At 38.1% G+C, this 24,234-nt stretch overlaps 1 protein-coding gene across 1 annotated transcript in view; it reads left to right on the top strand.

The window, feature by feature from the left end:
* Positions 1-24,234, top strand: part of Rnls (renalase, FAD dependent amine oxidase) — a 231,629-nt gene that overhangs the window by 19,459 nt on the left and 187,936 nt on the right. The gene's annotated exons all lie outside the window — the stretch shown is intronic.

Here is a 24,234-nt window from a genome sequence, read left to right as displayed (position 1 = left end):
GTTTTCTTTATAGCCACTTGGTGATTGTAACTCAATTTTAGAGTCTAAACTCTATGGTGATAGGCATGAGATAGCTTGATTTTATCCAAAATTGCTCTCAAAATTCTTCATATTTGTACTCCATATCTTTCTAAAGAGAGCTGCTTACTCATATATTTTTCGTTTATGACAACTTTCCAGTTATTTCTGACTGAACAGTGCCACTTTGTTTTTTAGGACTCTGTAATGTTATGTTTAAAGTTTATGTTTAAATTAGTTTGATATGGGAAATAACCAGGCTAACTAAAGGATAAAACAATGATATTTTTATTTATTATAAGGGGAAAACTTACAAAACAGGAATGGAAAGACCAAGCCCAGCTGTGTCAAGGGAGTACCACCCAGAGAGAAAGCATCTGGTCCATGCCCCAGTTTTCTCTCAGGCTCCAGGAAGCCACGCCTTAACTAGGTTCCACCTCTTAAAGATGATTGGTTAACAAAGCTTTCCCCATTATCTCCCCCTGTAGTGAGAGGGGAGCAGGCCTGCTTTTTATCCAGCCCGGCTCCACTTAGCCTTGGAATAATTACACGGAAACTGTATTCATTTAAACACTGCCTGGCCTGTTAGTTCTAGCCACTTATTGGCTAACTCTCACAGGTAGTGTGATGCGGGGAATTTGCACTGAGACTAGTGAATAAGACTTGTGGATTCTAAGCAGCAAGACTCATTGCCCTTATGGAATCTTGGTCCCATTGTGCAGAACATCTTACAATCTGTTCTCCAGACATCCTGAAGTCTGATATCACACTATGGGTCTTGTTAGTCAAATTGTTTGTATCCTTCCCCAGAGATTTGAATAGTCCTTTTAATTGAACAGTGTCAGTCTGTAAAGACTATATTATTTCTAAAAGTACCTCATTCTTGGTCTTATTATCAAACCATGGTTTTTTTTTGTTTCTTTTTTTTTGTTTGTTTGTTTTTTTTTTTTTTTTTTTTTTGGTTTGGTTTTTTCGAGACAGGGTTTCTCTGTGGCTTTGGAGCCTGTCCTGGAACTAGCTCTGTAGACCAGGCTGGTCTCGAACTCACAGAGATCCGCCTGCCTCTGCCTCCCGAGTGCTGGGATTAAAGGCGTGCGCCACCATTAAGGAGAAAATATGGAGGACAAAACTAATCCCCAGAATCAAATATAATGATATAGGAGGGAAATTATATAAGTCTTGCATAACCTCGTACATGGTATAAGTGAAAAGGCTATTGAAACCATGGATAGTTAATTTGTCCATCATCTTGTCCTTTTAAATTATCAATTTATAATTTATATTTTTGATTTTTAAATCTTACCTATGGTTGAGTTAGGTGGAGTAGGTGCAATAACCATTACCTGCCAGTAGGTGTCGCCATGCACTTGTAGTCACGTAGCTGGTTTAAATCTGAATTTAATGTCAAATACTAAAAGATATGCTTAAATTAAAAACAGTTATTTAGTGTAAATCACAGATTGTGTGCTCCGCGGAGGTCCCTGACTGTTAGGCAGCCACATGAGACAGTCAGCGGAGGGAGGCAGGCACCTATTGCTCAGTACAGAGGGTACTTTACCCGTGGTGGCCATTGTGGCACTGGGCACGAGCTCCTTGCCCATGTTGACGTGCTGGGCATGACCTCCTCAGCCTTTTCCGCCTCAGTCTTCCACGTCTCTCTGCCAGTCTTGGACCCAGAAGTCAGCCGGTAGCGGATACTCAGGTCTGGAAATTCTCTATCCAAAATCAATGGCATGGAGCCTGACCATGGCTGGTCAGAGCCTCTGGAGAATCTAGTCCCACAGTCCTGGTGCCAACTATAAAAAATAGCTAAATACAGGAAATAAGCAGGCTAGCTAAAGGATAAAACAATGATATTTTTATTTATTATAAGGGGAAAACTCACCAAACAGGAATGGGAAGTCCAAACTCAGCTGTGTCACAGGAGTACTACACAGAGAGAGAGTACCTGTTCCATGCCCCAGTTTTCTCTTGGACTCCAGGAAGCCACACCTTAACTAGGTTCCACCTCTTAAAGATGATTGGTTAACAAAGCTTCCCCCATCAAAAGTTTAGTGAAAATTTAGAGTTCATGCTGTCTACCTCTAATTTCTCTTAGAGCTGCCTGTGATGTCATGGGCTTGCAATAGAGCTAAGTCACCTGTTCTTAATTGAAATAGCTCTTCATATCTCTTTGAATATCTATTTATTCTTGGCTAATGTTGTTGTAAGGACATTGTTTTGACACCATTGTTATTCATATCCCTTACCTTGCTTATTGGTAGTCTACTTACAGAACATGAGTAATTTGTTTTCTTGATACAGTAAACAGTGCTTAAGTTCACATGGCCCTATCAGTTGCTATGAACAGCCCTGTCTTCTATCCTGGGAAGTGCTACAAGCAGAACTTTGCCAAAGCCCTGAGGACTCTGTAGTTCAACAAATACCAAGTCACAAATGAAGGCTTGATCTCTCCATCTGGAAGCTTCCTCCCAGGGGGTGTTTCTTAGTCATTCTTTTCCAAGGAGGGAGATACTGTCCTTTCCCATTTGCAGGGTTTGTAAAATAGAATATCATTCCACTAACACAGTATCCCCTGGAAGACAGCTTTCACATCCCTTTGGGTTTTCTGGTCTTGACTGGCCAGTAGAACTCAAGAGTAGTAAGGCCAGTTCTAGCTGGTCATTCCTCATTTCCAGAACTCATTGTAAGCAGCTGACTAGCATCTTTTCCTGGTGACTTCTTAGCTTCAAATGTGAGCTCATTATTGCTTCTTGTCTCAAGACTGTTAGCCAGAAGGATAATAGGGTTAAATATTGTTGGATTAAGCTATTTTATTTTATTTTTGTGATGCAGTCAGTGTGTTGCCCAGGCTTGTCTAAGACTCATAAACTCAAGCAGTCTACTTACTTCAGCCTCCTAAATGGCTGTTATAATAGTATTGCCATCATACCCCACTCAGATAATTTCACTGTCTGAAGGCAAGGAGTTTGCCTAGACTATCTTTATCACAATTTAGTAACAATGAAGATCCTATAAAAAAAAAGTTGGCTTATTGATCACCTCTACCTTACTTTAGGTTCCTATTTGTCCCCCAAACTCAATTCAGGCCAATTCCCCAACAAAAATTTCTCCCCACTCCCAAGTTGTTTTCTTGAATTGTGTGTTATCCTGGTTTTCTCTGTATAATCTTTTTAATATATAACTTATTGTGATTTATTAATGACTAAATCCACTGTGTAATGTGTACCTAATATACTGATATTTCATTTGTATTTTAATAAAAAAGCTGGTTTGAAGATCAGAGAGTAAAACAGCCCCATTGGTCAGCTTTACAGATCAGGCAGTGGTGACACACACCCTTAATCCCAGTGGCCACACTAGTTTGCTATAGAAATCAGGAGGTAGTCGTGCGCTCCTTTAATCCCGGCGCTAAGGTGGAATGTAAGACGAAAGCAGATGGTTCTGAGACACAATCTGTCTCATTCTGAAAATTCTTGGAGGCAAAAATCACCACTTCAGACTGAGGTAGAGGTAAGAACCAGTGACTGACTGTTTTGCTTTTCTGACATTCAGGTTGAACCCCAATATTTGTCTCTGGGTTTTTATTAATTGTGCTACACCGTAACTGGTAGAATTTAAAGAACATAAAAATTGTTGCTTGCTGTGTCTTTTCTCTTCCTGTTTTCCTGAGATTCCTCATGGCCGTAGAGCTATAACCCATCAGTCTCTACCTAATGATAAACAAATGAAAGAGAACTAGGAATTGCAACTTGAAGAGCATTTAATAAAAGAGAGAGGCTGCTTTAGAGAGAACTAGTTCTTAGTGAAAAGAAAGTTAGAAATAGACATGCCTTTTAAATATGGGGAACTGAAAATAGATTATCTTGGCAGGAGAAGCTTTGTAGTGGGAATTTCAGGAGATAAAAGTAGATGTGGATTTGGAGGAGTGTGTGATGATGTTTGAATCTTAACATTGGTTGAAAAAAGCAGGGATCTTAGTTCATCAGGAATACTGAGTCTATCTTTGAAAACTTGGTTAGGCACATTGCATGGTAATTACTTAATTGGATTGGAAGAAAAAAACACTCGTAGAACTTAATGAAAGGACTTTTAACCTTAGCACACGTTCATTTTAAACTGATGTTTAAAATATCAGTAAGCTACACTGCAAAGTCTGTGACCTTGGTGTCCCGGTGCTGTTGTGGGACTCTTGCCTAGAAAGAGATGAACTGTGTGTTTTCTGAAGATGGACAGAGACAACTTATCAAATAAATATATATCCCCAAACAGCTTGGTGAGCTAAAAACTTTCCTGGATTGATTTACTTGAGCATGGGTGACTGAAGTCATCTGCATCATCTAAACACCTACTCCAGCACGGGTGATAACTCTCACTGATGTATTCCCTGTCCAGCTTGCAGGCAGTTCTAGGAGAGTCTTCACCTTACCATTGTTAACTGCACTTATAACTGTGTGTGGGGGGCAGCCTTGTAAATCTTGTGATTTTCTGACCTTCCTGGGCCTTCTAAGTTTCTCTAGCTTCCTTATCTTTATGGGCTTCCTGCTTCCCACCAGAAGTGAATGTTTCAATTTGGTGGAAAGGGCTACTAAGCATTCACTTTGGAATATTATAAAACATTGCCCTATTGAGTATATTGAACCTCCTTTTTAGAACTTCCATATCTTTCCATTATAGAATGAACAAATCAGATCAAATTGTTTAACCTAAAATAATTCAAATGTTTGATTAGTCGTTGACATTGTGCTATAAAGATTTTGACTCAAACAAAGCACAGGAAACAGCTCTTTTGTTGACCCAGAAACATATTTCGTTGTTATTTTAGCTTGAAGGTCTCTATAGGAGAAGTAATTCAGTTTTTCTGTGGATGCAAATGATTGTGTCTATCCACCTACAATTTTCTGAACTGAGATCTCAAATTGAGAAGAAGCCAGCATTAATCAGTAGTTCTGTTTGATTTTTACCTTTTATATTTACCTCATCTACTTGTCTTTAAAAATACAGTATTTGCAGAACAACAGATTTGGATGCATTTCTCTTTAATCTTCTATCTCTACATGCTAAGCAACAACCCAAGTTAAGCCTTTCCTCTCTTCAAACACAAGAGTCACCAGAAACAGAAACCTTGCTCTGGTTGAACATGGTTTGAATGTGTCATGTCTCCAGAAAACTTGTGCATTTGATATGGGGTCCTCAGCTGGTGAAGTAATTGGCTAGCTGGTCACACCTGTAGGAAATAGAGTTTCTCTGGAGCATGTGTCCTGCACACAAAGGTCTTTTTCTAGTCTGTTCTCTTTTCCTGTTTCACTGAGATATAAAGATTTGAATATCTCTATACTCTAATGGCAGCCATGGGGCCTCTGTCATCATGTCTCCCCAACCATAATGGAGTATACACTCAAAGCGTAAGCAAATGTAGGTCCTTTCTCTCAGGCTCACTTCTCATCAGATATGTGGTCACAACCACAGAGTAATACTGTCCTCATTTTTGAGTTCCAGGTGACCCAGCACACCATTACTTATACTTAAGTCCCGCCCATGGTCCCAGCCAAACACAGGGAGATTTCCTACAGAAGTCCCCCTCTGAGACTAGCTGGAAAGTTATGATGGGTCCAACATCATTTTGTAAATATGGAGTTAGCATGTGTGTACATTGTGCCACTTTTCATGCCAACCATTTAGTTTACAAAAGAGGACAGAGAGACCCAGAGAGGGTAAGTTAACATGGCTCTTGAACAGTTTCAAGTTTAATTATGGCTTCCAAATTTGCTCCAAACCTTAGTAATTTTATCAGTTCACCTCTGTCCCTTTTTATCCAGCACTGATATATGAGGATGTCCCTTGCTTGAAATGGATGCATCTGTGATACCTACTTTCACATCTTCATTCTCTTTTATTTGTTTTCTTTTGTTTTTTTGAGACAGGGTTTCTCTGTGTAAGAGCCCTAGCTGTCCTGGAACTCTGTAGACTAGGCTACTCTCGAACTCACAGAGATCCTCCTGCCTCTGCCTTCTGAGTGCTGGGATTAAAGGCATACGCCACCACTGCCTAGTCATGTCTTTATTCTCAATACCCATACTCTTAATAGTATAAGCTATTTTTAACTAGCCTATCTGGCTACGACCTAACTGAAGAAAAGACCATAGTGCTGCCTTGCTGTGCACTCCCCTCAGAACTCAGGACTATTTTCCATTCAGAGTTCTTTTATAGCTGAAAGCCTTTAGAAAAGACATCAAGCTAGAGATGTGAGAAGAGAGAAAGGAGAGCTAGGATCCTCTGAACTGCACCATTGCCCCAGCTGAGGCATGGAAGCACATTAAGCATTCTTCCTATCTGAACTGACAAAGACATTTTAAAGATAGAACACATTTGGGAACTAGGATGTTGGCTTGCTTGCACAAGTTTCTGACGATTCATATAAAATGTGCTGAATTCAAAATTAAAAAGTATTGCTGTAATTACTAACTTAAATTATGGAATTTTAAGCATTAGGCTTAAAAGAGACAGGATAATAAAGGAAAGGAGAAATCACAGCATTTTTAACTGAATGAGCTCTTGCCTAGGTTTATTTCTGTTTTTCATAACAAAATGTGATTTGAGAAGTTTTGTTCCATTTCCCACAAGAGTATGAGATGTGCTGAAGCCCTGTTTCCTGAGCTTAACATATTTCCATTCTGACTTGATGTTTACTTCTAGAAAAGTTTTAAAGATACATTATAAAATAATTTGAACACCCAGAAAGGAACAGTTCTGTAATTTTAATTGCTATACAAGTCACAGTTGGTTTGATAAAGCCTTTCTAATACTGATCTCTTCTTAAATTTGCTATGAAGTAGCCAAAGAAAATCTCTGTATTCGAAGCAGAGTTTACTTAATTTCTGTGAGTTGTTAATTTCTTTCTTAAAAATTTATAATTCTGTTTGCCAAACACATATGAAATTTTACTCAAGGAAAATGAATTAAAATCCTGTTTTATTTTTAATAGTGGTTATTGATACAGCTTTACTTTTATTTAAATGTTAAATTCATTTTTACTATAAAAATTACATTAAACATTTTCTGTGTGCTAGCAACTTTAAGTATAGCTGTGAAGTTAACAAAAACTGAAGAAATTTTTATTCAAGCGTGCTGAAAACTATTGGATGTCTGTGAGATGATATTGATAGATGAGATAATATTCCGTATTATTTGATAACAGTGGGAGGAGAAACAGTTAGAGATCTGTGTGTAAAGATGGTGAATGCTAAAGGGAAAAAAAGCAAATCAGGGTCCATGAAAAACACCAGACCAGGGGTGGTTTTGTCTTCCACCTAAGCAGGGCTGTGGGAAGGTGGAGGAGCTGTGACCTGCGAGACTTTCCAAATCAAGGAGCTAGAAGTAGGAAAACACCAAGAAATGACCACTGAGGCCTACGTCCAATCTGTAAAGAGGAACGGTGGTGGAAAATGAAAGCAGAGAGGAAGCAGGGGGCTAATGAGCGAGGGGTTTGTAGATAGTGACAAAGACCTGGCTTTGTTCTGCATCAGGTGAGAAATTATATGATCTCACTTCGATTTGAGGAGCATTTATTTTGTTGTATGAAAATTAAACTTTAAAAAGTGCTTTCCATAAAGCAATTAAAAAGCTAGTTTATTTTTAGTTGGCAAGCTCTCATATGTCTATATGGCACTCAGTTTGGTACTTTAATATTTGTATATGTTATAGAATGATCAAATCAAATATATCCTAATTATTAGACGTTTCTCTAATGCCCTGTTATAAAATACTGTCACTGACATAATCCTGTTATTAATAAATACAGAATACATATGAATGCTTTATTATAAAAAAAAAGACAGTTAGACCTTTTTAACTGTGAGAATCGAGCATTGTTCTGTGTGAGAGACCCAGTCCTACCAAGAATGACATGTTAGAGATGATTCTTCAGAGGCCTTTTTCTGTGAAAGATGGGGCAAAGAATTGGACTGGTAGTTAGCAAGTGTAGAAGGATTGGTTTTATTGCCTCTTTAAGATGGGTGCATTGTACTTGTGTACCAAGGAGACAATCTATTACAAGAAAGAAACAGATCATATAGAAGCAAGCCAGAGGAGTCACATGCAACCTGTTCTTGAGGAAGCAGAATGGGACTCTGTTGGCAGCTAGGTACCACGAGACAAAGAGGAGCTCAAGAGCACAGGTGGAGGAGACGTGGGACCTGTGGACTTGTACCGATGGATTTGCTTTCCAAAGTCATTAACTGAGCTTGAAGAGGGGCTGCAGCTATTGAAGGCTTGTGGACAGCAGAGTGGAAACTGGAACACTGGGCAGCACCAGAGCCATTGGGGAGTTGCTTGAGCTCATCGTGAGACTAGGCTATCAGTTCTTTTTTTTCTCTCTAGCCTTCATATCACTGGTTCTCAAACGTCCTAATGCTGTGACCTTTCATACAATTCCTCATGTTGTGGTGATCCCCAACAGTAAAATTATTTTGTTGCTACTTCATAACTGTAATTTTGCTACTGTTATGAATCTGTAAATATCTGATTGCAGGATATCTCATATGCAACCTCCAAATGTGTCACAGCCACAGGTTGAAAACCACTGCTTTAGATGTTTTAAATATTTGAATGAATAAATAAAAGAACCAAGAAGCGAATAAGCACTGTTTGTGGCGCTCAAGTCTAAGGTGTTTTTCGGTTTACTGCTTACATGGTTTTAAGTGGAATGCTTTATACCAAGCCCTGCTTTCATTCCTGTGGTTCTTGTGATTGATAATTAAAATCAGCAATGCTCTGAGTGCCCTTTTTTGGTTGGTGATATGAGGTGAAACTGAACCCTAGTCTTGAATATATATATGCATATTATATATGTGCAATATATGTAATTTATATGTAAATTAAACAAGAATTAAATGCTAATTTTTTGAGATGTGACATTCATTCTTTATATATTTCTAAAAGTCTGTGCTAGGCTTAACCACTCATGAATGTGTTTATATTTACTCAACCTATTCCTGCTCTGGTATCTTTTCCCAGTCGCAGGAGGGATGAAACTGAATAAAACATGGCTCCTACCTCTAAGTCATTGTAGCATCTGGGTGTCAGGCATTTTTAGAAGAGACATGTGTACTATTCCTTAGAATACATAAAGAGGATGCACTCAGTGTACTTAGGAAACTAGGTTCCTGTACTCCATCACATAGAATTGTCACTGAAAAATACAGAGTGTTTTGAAATTCATAATAATAACTAAAACATGGTAAATTCAGCATGCAACATACAACATCTTCCTGATACAGCATTTGTTGCTTTAGTAGACAATTTGCTCATAGAGTATGCCTTGTCATTGCTATGAGTAATTCGTAGAGTAATAATTAGAAATGATTATTAGGTTATTAAAATTGTTTTTTTTTTTTTTTCAATATCCATTGGCTCAGGGGTGGCTAGCATAAACATGGCGATACTTTGTTCAGCCTTCTGAGGCCAACGGGACTCAGTTCTCTTAGACTGCAGTACACACTACTGAACAGCAGGTGGCACCATGTGTACGTTCTTGTGAAGGCCAGTACCTCAGGCCTAAGACATTTTGCAGTGCTTCTCTGCAAAGATTGCAGGTGCATCCCAGGATTCTAGTTTCTGTTTAGATTGCTGTTTGTCATGCCTTGTTTGCCAAACAAGATATAGCAAATGAATAGGCAGTTTACTAATGCAATTCTTAGTAGTCAAATTGTCAGAATAAACTCCATTGCTTAAGAAACATAAACACAATTAGTTAATGGTTTGTCTATATAGACTGTTGCTAGGAGGAACTTTAGCTGGACAAATATTATTTTAAAAAATCTGATAGATCAAGGTTCTATTTATTTTCATACTAATTATTCCCCCAAAGAAGTAATCTGTCAGGTTACCAAGGTTCTAGTACATACATAACATTGCACATATTGAACTTATTAATTGGGAGTTGATTTTGCTATGATTTCAATGATAGATATTGAATAAAATGGCTCAATGTCTAATAACTTAAATAGAAAAGTTTCTTTATGGAGTTTCTTCTACATACCAAATACAACAGAATGATATTTAAACCATACAAATTGAGTGTTCAGGGCGGGGAGTGTATGTGTCTGTTTGTGTATGTACTCGTGTATATTTGTATGTTTGTTAGTATATATTGTATGTTTGTGTGCGTGAGTATGTATTCTCACATTGACCATCAAGTACTGAGGTGGTATCACTCCACATTTGAAATATCATGTAATGGCATATACTGCTGTTTGGGGGGCCAGCCTCCAGCAGCACAGGGCTCCAAAGGAATCCACTGAGTTGGTTAAGGGAAATGTCACTCACATTCTCTTGATGATCTCTTTCTTTATTCTTCTCTAGTCTTCATAGTGTGTTCTATATTCTATTTTCTTCTCCTTCTAACTCTTTGATGTTCTTCTAATTCTCTCATTCTTGACGTTTTCCTTATAACTCTATCTTTATTCTTGATGTTTCCCTTCTAGTTCTCTTTATTCTTTCACTTACAGCTTCTGTACCCCAGCAAAATTTTTTGAGGAAATATAGAAATTACAGTGTGGTTACATTCTATTTTTCAAGTGAATGATTATAATGAATACAGGTAAAAAAAGCATGTTTTTTTTCTTCTCCGTTACATGATTAAAACAGAGTCATCCCAAAAACCCACACACATTTACATCTAAGTAGCATGTTATAGATTGACAGAGTATCAGCAAGCAGAGGATATTTTTCTCAGCCATTTTTCACTGTCAGGCTGCATCTTGTGGTTACAAAGAAAGATTCAATTATTTTATTACTTTTTGAAAGATAATCTTATAAGGAGTATTAAAAGAATTACAAATTTAAGCTTTTATACCTAAAAAACAATCAGTCAGTTCTACTTTAACTCTTTAGGGAGCGGACCCACGTATCATTTGTTTTTATACCAGAAATTTGAGGGCAAAAATGGGTCTAAGAAGTTAATCATCACCTTTGGTCATCAACCAATCCTAGCAAGAAAGGCAAAATTATCAACTAATGATAATTGGGCTGCTTTGTTCTTGTTCCCTGACCTTAAAGAGTTCATCACTCAACTCTATGCTTTTCTAAAACTTAGGATTGTCTTCTTGGATTTTTCACCTCAAAGCTATTTACCAAAAACATTTTAGTGGAAACTTAGGTTGTTTTCAAAGCTTGTTTTAGCTAACTCCATAACCTGTGAACACATCTTCCAACATTAAGATTAAAAGAATTTGAGCCAGCCTGTCTCTCGGGCACTCAATTGTTTTCCTAAATCATTAACCTGAACTGTGATCTATGCAGCTCCTCGGGTGAAACCTATAGGTCCCAACTGTGTAACACTTCCTTGTATTTGTTTTTATCATCACAACTCTATGTAAGCTAACATTATTATTATTATCAATTAACAGTGCAGCTTAAGAAATCATCTTCATAATATCCCACAGGTAAAAATGCCCAGTAGAATGGGATGTTTCCATGAGATAAGTACACTACATTTCAGGCAGTGGGGATCTCCCCAGCCCCATTCACACCATGGCAGACACCAGAGAAAGATGGCAGCAGCAGACATGTGAGGGCACAGCAGAAGCAAAAGTCACTCTGGGTCCGCAGTCTTGGGGTTTTGTCTATTTGAGTTACCCATCAGGTTTTGTTTCCTGGTGGGCCAATCCCCTGAAGTCAGTTGCCCAATTCCTCTGACATAGCCACTGGCAGACATATTGGGGAAAACCCTAGGAACACAGTAGCTCTTAGAAGACAGTCAATATGTAGAACAATTTCTCATCTGAGGCTCTTTGCCCCTACATGTGAACATTCTTTCTTCTCTTTTGTTTATTTTTGCCATCTTAACAAGCACTTGCTCTGAAGTACTTAGAAACAGTTTGGTTTTATTTCACTCACTTGGTGCTATCCATTCTTATATGATCAGATGGGAACTTAGATCTTGAGTAAGCAAACAGTAGCGATTATGAGCATCTGATCTATGTAATGGCGTATCAGCAATCATTGTGTGCACACACACGTGTGTGTGTATATAAATGGTACTTAAACTGAGTTACTTGAAGATTTTCTGAAATTATAAGTAGGTGAAGGCATTTAATTGTTATTTATACGCACCTTGGTTATAGGTTTATATCTTTCTTCGTAATGCCAGATTTGGGAAAAAATCAATATTTAGTTAAAAATTTAAAAATAATTGTTATTCTCTCTCTTTAATAATCTACTAAATGTGAGTTTCTTGAGTTATTTTCTATTGCCATGTAGTGCCATGCTACAAGTAAATATTTCTTAGACAGTTTTTTAGTCGAATGGCAGAACTCTTAGTACTTCATGTTGCGCTGGATCAGAGAAAGCAGTGTCACCTCCCTTTTCAGTCTTCTCTTTCAACTGCTCCAGGCCCAGCATTTACTTACATTGTGTCTAGGGATAGCAACCTTTTAATTCTGTCCCTTCACTAACCTTGCAATAATGGCTGGAGGGATGGATCAGCAGTGAGGAGTGCATCTTCTCTTGCAGAGAACCTGGGTTCTGTTTCCAACACTCACATGGTGTCCTACAACTATACATAGCTCCAGTGTTAGGGTATCCAGTGTATTCTTTCAGCTTCTGGAAACATCAGGCACATGTGCAATGCACATACAGCCATGCTAGCAAAACACCCATACACATAATAAAAACGTGTAAATCTTGAGAAAACTAAATCCAAATGTTCTGTTTGTTTTCATGATGGCTGGCAGAATGATTTTGGAAGTGTTATAAACACAACCTTCATTTCTAACAACTACTATTGTACAATAAAGCCACTGGAGAAATATAAGAGGAATCTGGGTAGGGTTTTTCTCCAGATTTGCTGTTGTTGCTGCTGCTTCTGCTTCTTCATCTTCATCCACATATAGATATCAATTCTAAATGGTTAAAATACCTAAATGTAATCTAAAATATAAAACTAATAGAAATAAAAGAGGAGAAACCCTGTGATGTCCAACTGAATAGTTTCATAGAGAGAACCCCAAAGGCACAGATAACAAAAGCAGAAACACATGAGTGAGCTTGCATCAGTCTTAGAGGCTCTGCCCAGGAAAATGATCTGTAGTAAAGGGACCACTGGTTATAATCCATATATAATTCCTTTTGACAACAGGAATTGCATTCACGTTTTCATTTAGGCACTAGCAGAAAGATAGATACTACATGTTTATTTAATGACCATACTTCTGTAAATCTGCTGTTCTTTCAATGTGTGGAATGGGAAACTACGTTTAAGCTGTCGTGATGTCACATTCCTGGCTCTGCATTGAGAAGGCTGATACAAGAAGATTAGTTCAAGGCTAGCCTGGGGTACATAGTGAGAGTCTACCTTCAGAACCCATCAATTATGTTAAAATGTGTGACTATATAGATATGTGTGTGATTATTTAAAAGTGAGTACAACTGGTTATCTCATGAGGGTTACCAAAAGTGAAGTTTTTGGTTTTTTTGTTTTTTTTGTTTTTTTGTTTTTTTTGGTTTTTCGAGACAGGGTTTCTCTGTAGCTTTGGGAGCCTGTCCTGGCACTCGCTCTGTAGACCAGGCTGGCCTCGAACTCACAGAGATCCGCCTGCCCCTGCCTCCCAAGTGCTGGGATTAAAGGCATGCGCCACCACCACCCAGCCTCTAAAACTTTATTTAGGTGATTTTTTTTTTCTTACCACCACCCGGCTAAGTTAAACTTTATCTTTTATAACAGCTAATATCAAGGCCAGCATGACCTACAGAGCTAGTTCCAGTATAGGCCCCAAAGCTACAGAGAATCCCTGTCTTAAAAAACAAAACAAATGCTGATATTTACTAAATGACACCAACCAACTCCTCAAATTCTTTATCTCAAAAGCTTGTTCTATATTTGTAGATTATGTTCTATATTTGTAGATCATATGGTCTATATGAATATAGAGAATAATCACCTTTGGATATCTGGAGCCATCCACTCAGACATGTGACTAGTGACAAAATGAAACAAAACCAGAGAAAACTTGTTTGGAGCCATGAGTGAAAGCAAAACATAGTAAGAAAATAATGCAGATAGTTTTACTTGATGTCTCAGAACTGAAATGGAAGACACATGAAGAATTTTCAGCAATGTTTAGGGGTCACTGGGGTTAGGGAGCATATTGAGAAATACACTTTTTAACTTCGGAAAACATTTTTAAAGGATCGGATATTTATTTTCATATTGTCCATAGTAGCTTATTCAGAATGAGTCTCTAAAAGTTTTCATGTACTTCACCACATACGCTGGTCAGTGGGTAGTCAGGCAGCATCTGCTAAACTCCTGCATCCGAAAGAGCACACTTTACATTAGTTAGATATAGTATCTGCTCTAAAACATAGTGTAGGCAAGACAGAACAAGGGAGACTAGGTCACCCAGGTGTGATTTATCCCAGCCGTGTAAACGATAATGAGGCCTCTGCAAAGTCCCTTACTCACAGCCATTTTCCTTCAAATAAACTAGAAGGCTGAGTCAACATGGTCAGTTTGAAGGGCTTTGTGGATGTATGACACTAGAAGTATCTAAGAGAATAAGGATCACTATCCAGTGAAGCCTCTCACTTATTTATTTGCTATTACTATTACTACTACTACTACTACTGCCTACCATAGCTTCTTAGGTTATTTTGAGACAGAGTCTTACCCAGTAGGCTAGCTTGAACTCATTATGTAGACAAGGCTGGCCTCAAATTCACAACAGTCTACCTCAGTGAGTTCATTAAGTGCCAAGATTATAGCCGCGCTCATTTTCAGTGTAATCTTCACTATCATTTTCATCATTGGAATTTGTAAAGAGTACACAAGTGATTAGGAACTTGGACTGAAATCTTGGGGGATAACACTGGTGGCCTATATGGCAGTTCTCAAGAGAGTCTCCAGTTTCAGCACGAGCAAAACTCCACTATGGCAACCTCTGTTACTTATAATGCTAAAAGCCTTCTGAACTAAGAATGTTTCACAATAAAAGATACCAAAGGTGTAGCGCAGGGCTGCCTAGCAAGGATGAGAGACACAGTTTGATCCTCAGCTCCACAAATAAAATATAGCATATCAAGTTTTATGTTAGAGTCATGTGCTATAGAGTGCCTTTGGTTGAGTATACAGTGATGTTTCCACAGATTATAGTTAGAACTGAAGAGTTCCCTGTAACCTGCTAGCATTGGAGCCGTGTTACTCTTCACAGCACAGTGCATTGCTCTCATGAAGGTGATGAAATCACTATAAAAAAAAACACTCTCTAGGTCATGTGAAATGACAGAAAGTACAATTGTGGGCAGTAATAATTTTATGATGATAATAAATAGCCCTTATAGTCTTATTTATTTCATATACTATACTTCCTATGATTGTTTGAAAAAGTACTTCAACTAACTAAAGAACATTTCTTATAAACAGTAATGATGTGTTTTTTTTGCAATAGCCTCAAACAAGTTATGTTAACTGTATCTTTCTCTTTCTCTTTGTCTCTTTCCTTGTCTCACTCTCTTCACCCTCCCTCTCTTCCTCCCTCCCTCCCTCTTTCCCTTCCTTTCTTTCTTCCTCTGTTCCCACTCCTTCTCCCCCCCCTCTTTTTTTTTAGATAGTTTTTTTTTCGACATAATCCACTATGGCCTTGAACTGCCAATCATTCTACCTTTGTCCCCGGAGTGCTGGGATTAAAAGGGTACACGGCCTCCACACCTGAAGAATTTAAGTCATTGTTAGTAGTGCTGCATCACTCAGTACTGAGGAGTGAACTCAGAGTACTGCACACATTAGGCAAACATTCTCCCATCTCCAGCCCCTTTCTGCATCTACTGATTGTACTTTCTTCTATTGTACTTGATTTTCTCTTGTATTGTCTTGCTCTAGGAACAGTACATTATACATACAGACATATATAGTTATCGATAAATATGTATATGTGTAAATTTACTATACTTATTTACAATGTATATATTACATACATATATATGTCTACACATTTCCATGAATTGCATAGCCTAGCTGTATAGTGGCTAGACTATCTAGGTATGCGTATGTATTCTGTATGTTTTCACAGTGGTGACTATTTATTTCTCAGAATGTATTTTCTCAATCCCCATGTTATAAGTAACACATGGCTTACATGAGTTTTTTGTAACAATATCTTTCCAGGAATCCCAAGGTAGCATGAAACTCACAAAATGTACGATAGCCTTGAATTCATAATATACCTTCGTTGGCCTCCTGAATGCTGAGTTAACAGTCAAGGGCCACCCTACTCAACCTATATATACTTTTGATATAATGATTATTTTTATTTGGATTCAACTTTTTAGGATTTATTTTCTTTCCTTATTCTATTCATGGTTTGTTGGGACCATTTGGAGTCCTGGCCTCCAGCTACTCTTCCCTGCTAGAGATCTTTACTTTCCTTCTGATTTGAGTTACTGAAAGCTGTGTCAAAGTTGTTTACCAGCTCTGCTTCATTAGCATGTGTTGCCTTGGCCTTGAGGATCAGAGGATAAGGTTTTCACCTGTTGGCCCACCTGACTGTTGGGTATATAAGACTCCGTGCTGCTACTGAAGAAAGGGCTTCTTACCAGTGACTAGAGAGGTCCATGTCTCTGTCTCTCTGTCTGTGTGTCTTTGTGTCTTTGTGTGTTTTAATCTCCAGCCCCTTGCCCAAACTGTATGGTAGCACACAGGGCACAGACAGGCATTGTGCGCTGCAATGGTTGAAAATAGCATTCATAGTTTTTTAAGATGTAAAACATGATGTTTTGATTCAAATATACATCATAAAATGTTTACTACTGTAAAGGTAAAAGACATAAGGTATCCCATATATAGTGAGTAATTTAGTCTTTATAAGAATATAAAGATGGGAAAATTGAAGATAAAAATTTCACACAGCTGAGAGAACTAATTTGTAAGCCAGACCTTGTGAATCCATGAACCATATCTTAGCTGTTACATCGCACTCTTTCTCATTTTATATTGCTTCTCATCCAAAAAAAATAAGTAAATAAAGGAATGAATAAACAAAAATATACTGAATTATGGTTTTGCGCCTATAGGAGAATTGTGGTAAAAAGGCAAAATGGACAGTTTTCATTTTCTATATTTTGATTTCTGATGTGCCAGTCAGAATACTCATTCTTCAAAGATGTCTGCATGCTAATTCCCGGAAAGTGGGAATGTGTCTTGTTATAGTGCAAACAGGACTCCACAGATATAATTGTTAGTGATTAGGAGATGGAAAGATTGTCCTGTGGTCAAATGTGATCTTACAAGACGGGAAATAGAAGAAGAGTCGGAATCCAGAAGGGAAATGTGACGACAGGAGAAAATTGATGGAGATCTACCAGCTGGCCTGGAAATGGGAATGGAGTCTGCAGGCAGGAAATGGAGGAAGCCTTTGGAAGCTGGATAAGGTGAGGTCTGTGTCCTTCCAAAGGGTATCAGGAAACACACAGCTCTGTGAAACTGCTATTCTCTTCTAGAATGATCTACTTCAGACTTCTGAATTGCAGAATTTTGAGATAAGTTTATATTTTTGTAGGTTCTGTGTTTGTGGTAATTAGAGCAGTAATAAAAAACTGATATAGCAGTTCATCCCACTGGAATGCTTTTTGAAATCTATTTTATTTTTAATTACAATATAATTACATCATTATCCTATCTATGTCTTCCCTCCAATACCTCACATGCCTCTTCCACTCTTCAAATTCTTGGCTTCGTTTTCTTTAAATATTATTGTTACACACACACAGAGAGAGAGAGAGAGAGAGAGAGAGAGAGAGAGAGAGAGAGAGAGAGAGCTAAATCTATAGAAACAATCTGAGTTCATTGACTGCTACTTGTATGTAGGTGAATGACATTTTTAATGAAACTAGCTCATTCTCATGTGATTATGATAATAGTATTAAACATAATAACCTTTTCTGAGTCCTTTATGTAGGTATCCATTATGATGAAAATCGGTCTCTCTTTCTGTGGCTGCCTCTCTGTCTCCCTTTCTTAGTTAATTGCTTTACAGGTTTGCTTTGCTTCATTTTTGTTATGTTTTGTTTGTTTTGCCAAAAATGATAGCCTACTCAAAAGTTCTGAACAAGTCATTGGGAAATTGCTAGGAACTTATGTAAGCATAAACTCTTTAAAGAGATAATCTTTCCCTTGTCTGGAGCTGCAGGGAAGGGTTGTTATTTCATAAAAGATTATTTATATGCATCTTATCTATAATTGGGAAACCAAAATTACTTTAAAGTTTCACAATTTAGATGTTTTATAAATGTCTGTACTTTAACCAAGATAAAAAAATCCGTTTACCTGTCGTTTCCCTTAGCCTGTTCCTTGACTCTGTGTTAGTAGATGCTTCAGAAATTTGCTAACTTAGGATATTTAAAGAGGTAGGTTTCTTTTAATGAAAGGAGTTCAGGGTAGCATGCCTAATGAGCACATGCCAAAACAAGCAGAGAAAATACACGTCTACATTCTCTTCCAACGCTAGTAATATAACTACATTAGTAACAGAAGGCAGTGAGAAAAGAGGGAGAATATTTTAAAAGAAAAAAAAGAGAAAACTTGAACATAGAATGTGACCTCTCGAGACAGTATTTCAAGGGGTTGTTATCTTTTTTTAGGGCCATTGCTTTATAATAGTCAAAGGAATAGAGCATATGCTCCCTTCTCCTTAACCTTTCATTTGCAGCACAATACAGACCATGGATGAGTCAGAAACCTTGCTCAGTGAGGGTTTGCTGCACAGCAGCTCTGAGTGCACTGGAGGCTTCTGCACGTCTTTTTTTTTTTTCCCATTGCATGGTTCTGTCTCTTGTCTAACCATTGTTTTTGTTTCTTAATAAGAAATCAATTCATTCAGAACTTGAAGCCTTTAAAGTAGTGTTGTTAGGTTTTCTTATACTTATTATCTAGAAATTTTATTTAACACACTCTATAATAGCATGATATAATTAAGAAAGATTTTCAACATTTCTTGCCTAGATGATTCCAATTTATCACTGACATGACAGAATTTTGTGAACCATAAATTATACTGCACAGTTTCTTTTTCTCACACAAAGTCAGTAATTTGGGCTATTTTTAACGATTATCATTATCAGCAGCTCCTCTGTGGTGCTGTTTTCATTGGCCCACTCATTGTTTTGGATAGGAAAGTCAGAAAACAGTGTCTATTCCTACTGAGGATAAAGGGCAGGACTTCATTTTTCAATTTGTTGCTTCCAACGTACATCACTGAACTGGCTTTATTTTAACTGTTCAGAAATTTTAGCAGGCGTTCTCATTCAACTCAGTGAAGAAGTCAGCAAAACAGCTAAAAATATTTACAGTTGTTGGGAAATCTCCAAACTGGCAACAATGCTAGAATACTTTGAATTTATAAATGACTTTCTTATCAGCTATAAAAAATAAATATAGAATTATATCTGTTTGGTGACTAACACTCCAGAGTGTGCCGGAAACTCATTGTTCATCTAGACATACAGAAGAATGGCGCATCTGTGTGTCCTAAGTAGCTCCTTCATCCAGTAACCTAAGGAAGCGGCTGAGAACGCACACTCTGTGTTGCTGGACTTGAGACAATAAACAAGTATGGGTTCATAAATGACATAACACTACTCTAGGAGACAGAACTTCCTTTCATTTGTGCATTCAGATGAAAAATGAATTCCAGGCTTCTTTCATAATTTATACTGGGCGCAGGACCCTGGGGACGATGCTCTTGTACATACAAAAGGCTAAGGTTCCAGTTGCTATTTCAAAATAAATGCTTGAAAGCTGATGTGCCATTTGTATCCGGCAGTATCAAACCTAGAACTGGTTTTTCTCGTGAAGCTGTGGAACAGTCTTATATGGTGTCTGTTTAATTACTCAGAGGTACCCCTGCCCCTGCCTTCAGCAACTTGCCTGAATTTAATGTCCGTTTGTTGCAGTACTACCTTAGAAGCCCTTTTCTTAAATAAGGCTATTCCTTTGAACCCATTGATTCTACAGTATATAGCGCCCATTCTGTTTAGTTGTTTTTTTTTCCCCCAGCCTGATATTGACTAGAGTCATTTAGTAAGAAGGAACCTTAATTCTGAGAAAGGCTCCACCAAATTGGCCTGGGGCGAGACTGGGAGAATTTTCTTAATTAAAGGCTGATGGGGGAGGCACTAGTCCACTGTGGGCTGAACCTTCCCTGGGCAGGTGTCCTAGAGTGTCCAAGAAAGCAGGTGGAAAGTCATGGGGAACAAGCCAGGGATTTGTGTCTCTTGGGGTTTTTGCTTTGGTTTTGTATCCAGATTTCTCCCTTGAGTTTCTGCCTTGGTTCTCTCAATGGATTGTGACCTGGAATAAGTAAGTTAAAAAAACACGTTCCTACCAGAATTTCTTTTGCTTATTGTGTTTTATCTCAGGAGTATAAGAAACCTAAGACAGCAACACAAGCGTGTAGTCTGTGTAGTAAGTCATTCATGTGTGCACGTACCTCATCTTATATGACCTTCACTGGCTAGAAAAGGACCTAGTTTTTAATAAGCTAAAATTTTGTTAAAAGAAAAGAGAGAGGGAGAAAATATAAATAAAAATTTTCTGATAATGCATACACATTTCAGAGTATGAAAATTTTCCAAGATATTGAAAAAAATCTTATTTTATGTTATAATTATACAGCTAGAATGGCAAAAATATGAAGTAGTATTTAAGAAGTTTCAGAAAATTGAGAACTTATAGATTAGAAAACTTAAAAAAGTTTTAGATGGATTTTCTCACACATAGGTGTTCATCTTTGTGATGTGCTTCACAAATAAGAACTGAGAGAACTTGGAATCCTGTGGCCTGGGGAAGAGAAATGGGTTGGAGAGAGGCTAGAGTATTGGTAGGACTCAAGGAAGAGGCTGGTGCATCACCAAGTCAGCAAATAGTATGAGGAATTTGACTGGAAATACTGAGCAAAAGGGCTCAACAAAAGAGCAAACAAAGGGAACCTTTACGAAGTGGGGAACACGCATGCTGTCGTCAGTGAAAAGAAGCCTACTTCTTCTTAAACACCCTTTTCCAAAACAGCTCCTATAGATATTTTTGTTTTATTTACTTTTCTTTGCTGAGCATTGAACCTAGGTCATTACTTATGATAGACAAGTTCTCTACTACTGAGCACCATCCATACGTCTTTTTTTTTTTTTTAAATAGATTGAACTTGCAATCCTCCTGCCTCAACATCGCTGGTAGCTCATATTGAGGCCTGTGCAACCAGGCCAACAAGAAGTGATCTTATATTATTCTAGGGAAATGTACTTGAAAATCCCTTGAGTTGCCTTAGCATTTTTATTGTATTTTGTGATTACATTTGAAGATGCTGATTATCTTATTTCTTATAAACCTCTGAGGGAAGCCTTCCAAGGACTTCACTGCTCTCAGGACCCTTCATAATTAAATATGCCTCTTCAACAATAATTTTAGCCTCTATTATCAGTGCTCAGGCCCCTGGAAGCTCTGCAGCCTCCCAGCTTTGATATCACTTGTGGCTTGCAAACTCTCCAGCAGCGCTGTCTAGTGCTCCTGAAAATAGTTTCTGAATGCTTTACTAATTCACACTGACTGGAATGGCCCTATCGCTTCCTAGCAATTGAATTTGGCAAATCATTTAACCTTTTCTGCTCCATGCACAGGCCTCATTGTGGGGTCATTAGTGTCTTACCAAGCATCACTTCATCTTGACAGAAATAAGTCGGGTCTAGAATTACGAATGTGTAGTAGGAGAATTGCACTATGTCTTTGTAGATAAAAGAAAGACAAATAAGACTGTCCCTTTCCTAATGTACTGAGTGAATCCAAAGGAATTCTCTGCTGTTATTCCCAGGCATGATCTCAGTGCCTTGGGCTTTTTTCTTTTGCTGACCCACACTGAAACTCTGTGTGGGTCCAAACACCCATGCTTCCACTCAGCCTCATACTTGGTTGTAAAACGTTAGGTCTAAGCACATGGGATCCTTGGTTGTGAGCGTCAGTTCTCCATTTGTTATACCCAGAAATTTCTAAATCACAGGGTTCTGCTTTTAATCAAGCTATGTCGTTAAGCAGAAATTCTCTGAAAGAGAATCCGATAGGCACATAACAGCACCTACATGAAAAATGCTACGCTGGCGTCTCTCCCTCTTTCACCTGCCTCCAGGAGATGCTTCAGTGTATCCTCGGAGTGAGCTGTGGACAGTGCTGTGGACAGGGAGTGTTTCAGTCCTCTCCCTCCCTGTGCACCTCACACACCCATGGGGGGGGGTGCCAGACTGTGAGGGCGGCTTCCTTCTCTTTAAAGACCCCCAAAATGAACACTAAAAGCAGGAAATCCTTGTTTGCCCCTGTATTTGTTCACAGCACAAGGAAAGTATTTCTCTTTGCCTGAAGGGTCAATTTGACCTGGATCTGGGCCTGACAAGAATCCAGAAGCTCAACTTTAGAGGCTAATGGAGCTGGCTGTTAAAAGCCAATTGTTCCCTCAAACTAAAGGAGATTAGAAATGTTCCTCTTTTAAACCCTAAGCATCCAGCCCTGACTTCCTGGTTTTCTAATGCAAAGTAGCACAATATGTTCTCAACCCTAGCTAGCTCTTAGAGCCATCCAGAAAGGGCTCTCTGCTCCTCCTCCTCCTGAATGTTGAAAAGCAAAAAGGGTGAATGAGTCAGATACTGTCAGTCGTGTGCATGACAAACTATGTATCAATAAAAATGATATATAGGAATTCAAGGATACAGGGTACACGTCATTATGTTTCAACACTTGGTTCAAATAACGGAGAACAGCCGGATCTGTCAAAATAAACACAAAGTGAATGGATTACATGGCAGTTAAAAGAAGTTTAACGTGTTTGTCAACACTGTCCCTTTCTAGACTTTAACTAGGGTAATTGTGGTTGGGTTTTTTTTTTTTTTCAACTATTGAACTTTGAGTCTGAACTTAAAAAAAAAATTAGAGAATTTAATTTATGCAGTGCTTTATATCTAATTCTAAAATATGCAGTTTCAATTATTTTCTCCATTCATAATAAAAATATCCAGGCTACAGTCTTCACAGTCAACAGTTTTACCATATATGAAAACAGCTGCAAACTGGCATATTTTAGAATGTTTCTTTCAGGCTATTGAAGACAATTACCTTCTTTGTAAGTAAGGAGAAATGTATGGTCACCATATTATATCAGTGGTGATCATGTTGAGATACAAACCAAAGGTTTCACTGTGGATGCAGCTTAATGGGCAGAGTGCTGGACTAATATTCCTGCAGCACTCACTGGCTTTGGTCCTCAGCTGGGATTTGGCTTAAACTGGGGTGGTAGAGGTACATAGACCTGCTGTGGGATAATGTTCTGGTGCACTGCAAAGATTTGTCACTCGTATTAGTTTAATAAAATGCTGATTTGCTAGTAGACAGGCAAGAAGTATAGTTGGGGTGACCAGACTAAGAATTCTGCAGCCAGACACAGAGGAAGCAAGATGAGAATGCCTCACTGAGAAAAGGTACCAAGCCATGTGACTTAACATGGATCAAAATTATGGGTTAATTTAAGTTGTAAGAGCTAATTAATAATGAGCCTGAGCTAATAGAACAAACAGTGTTATAATTAATATAGTTTCTGTATGATTATTCAGATCTGGAAGTCCAGGAAATGAAAGTGCAGACTCTGTCTTCATTGACCAGTAATCTTACCACCCCTCCTGAGGTGGAAGAGAATGATAAACCTCAACCAGCTCAAGACCACTGGACTACATTAGCCCCTATCTTAAACTCAAAGAAACCTAGGGTATCAAAAACTCTAAATTTTTGATTTGAGACAGCAAATTATCCTTCCTTTAGCAAATTACCACACATAGCAGTTAAGCTTACAACATATGAAGTAATTATGTGTGGCATATCTATAAAATAAAAAGACTTGGCTTTTCTATTATTCTTAACTAGTTTATCAAAATGAGTGATTTTTAAAGGAAATTTACATTCATTTCACAGTTCTAAAGATACTTTAATGTAAAAATATATTATTAGTAATGTCTCAAAAATTTCATACATAAATATAATGTATTTTGATCATATCCACCCTTCACTCTTCCTGCTACTTGTCTGTGATCCATGTCCCACACCCTCAACTTCAACTTCTTTCTCTTCCTCCTCCTCCTCCCCCCTCTTCTCCTTCCTCTTTCTCTTCCTCCTCCTCCTCCTCCTCCTCCTCCTCC

Source organism: Alexandromys fortis, unplaced genomic scaffold (genome assembly GCF_014885135.2).
Source record: "Alexandromys fortis isolate MF-2015 unplaced genomic scaffold, M_Fortis_MF-2015_v1.1 scaffold_10, whole genome shotgun sequence".
Taxonomy (NCBI): Eukaryota; Metazoa; Chordata; class Mammalia; order Rodentia; family Cricetidae; genus Alexandromys; species Alexandromys fortis.
The sequence above is the reverse complement of the archived record's forward strand: the minus strand, read 5'-3'. Positions and strand labels throughout refer to the sequence as shown.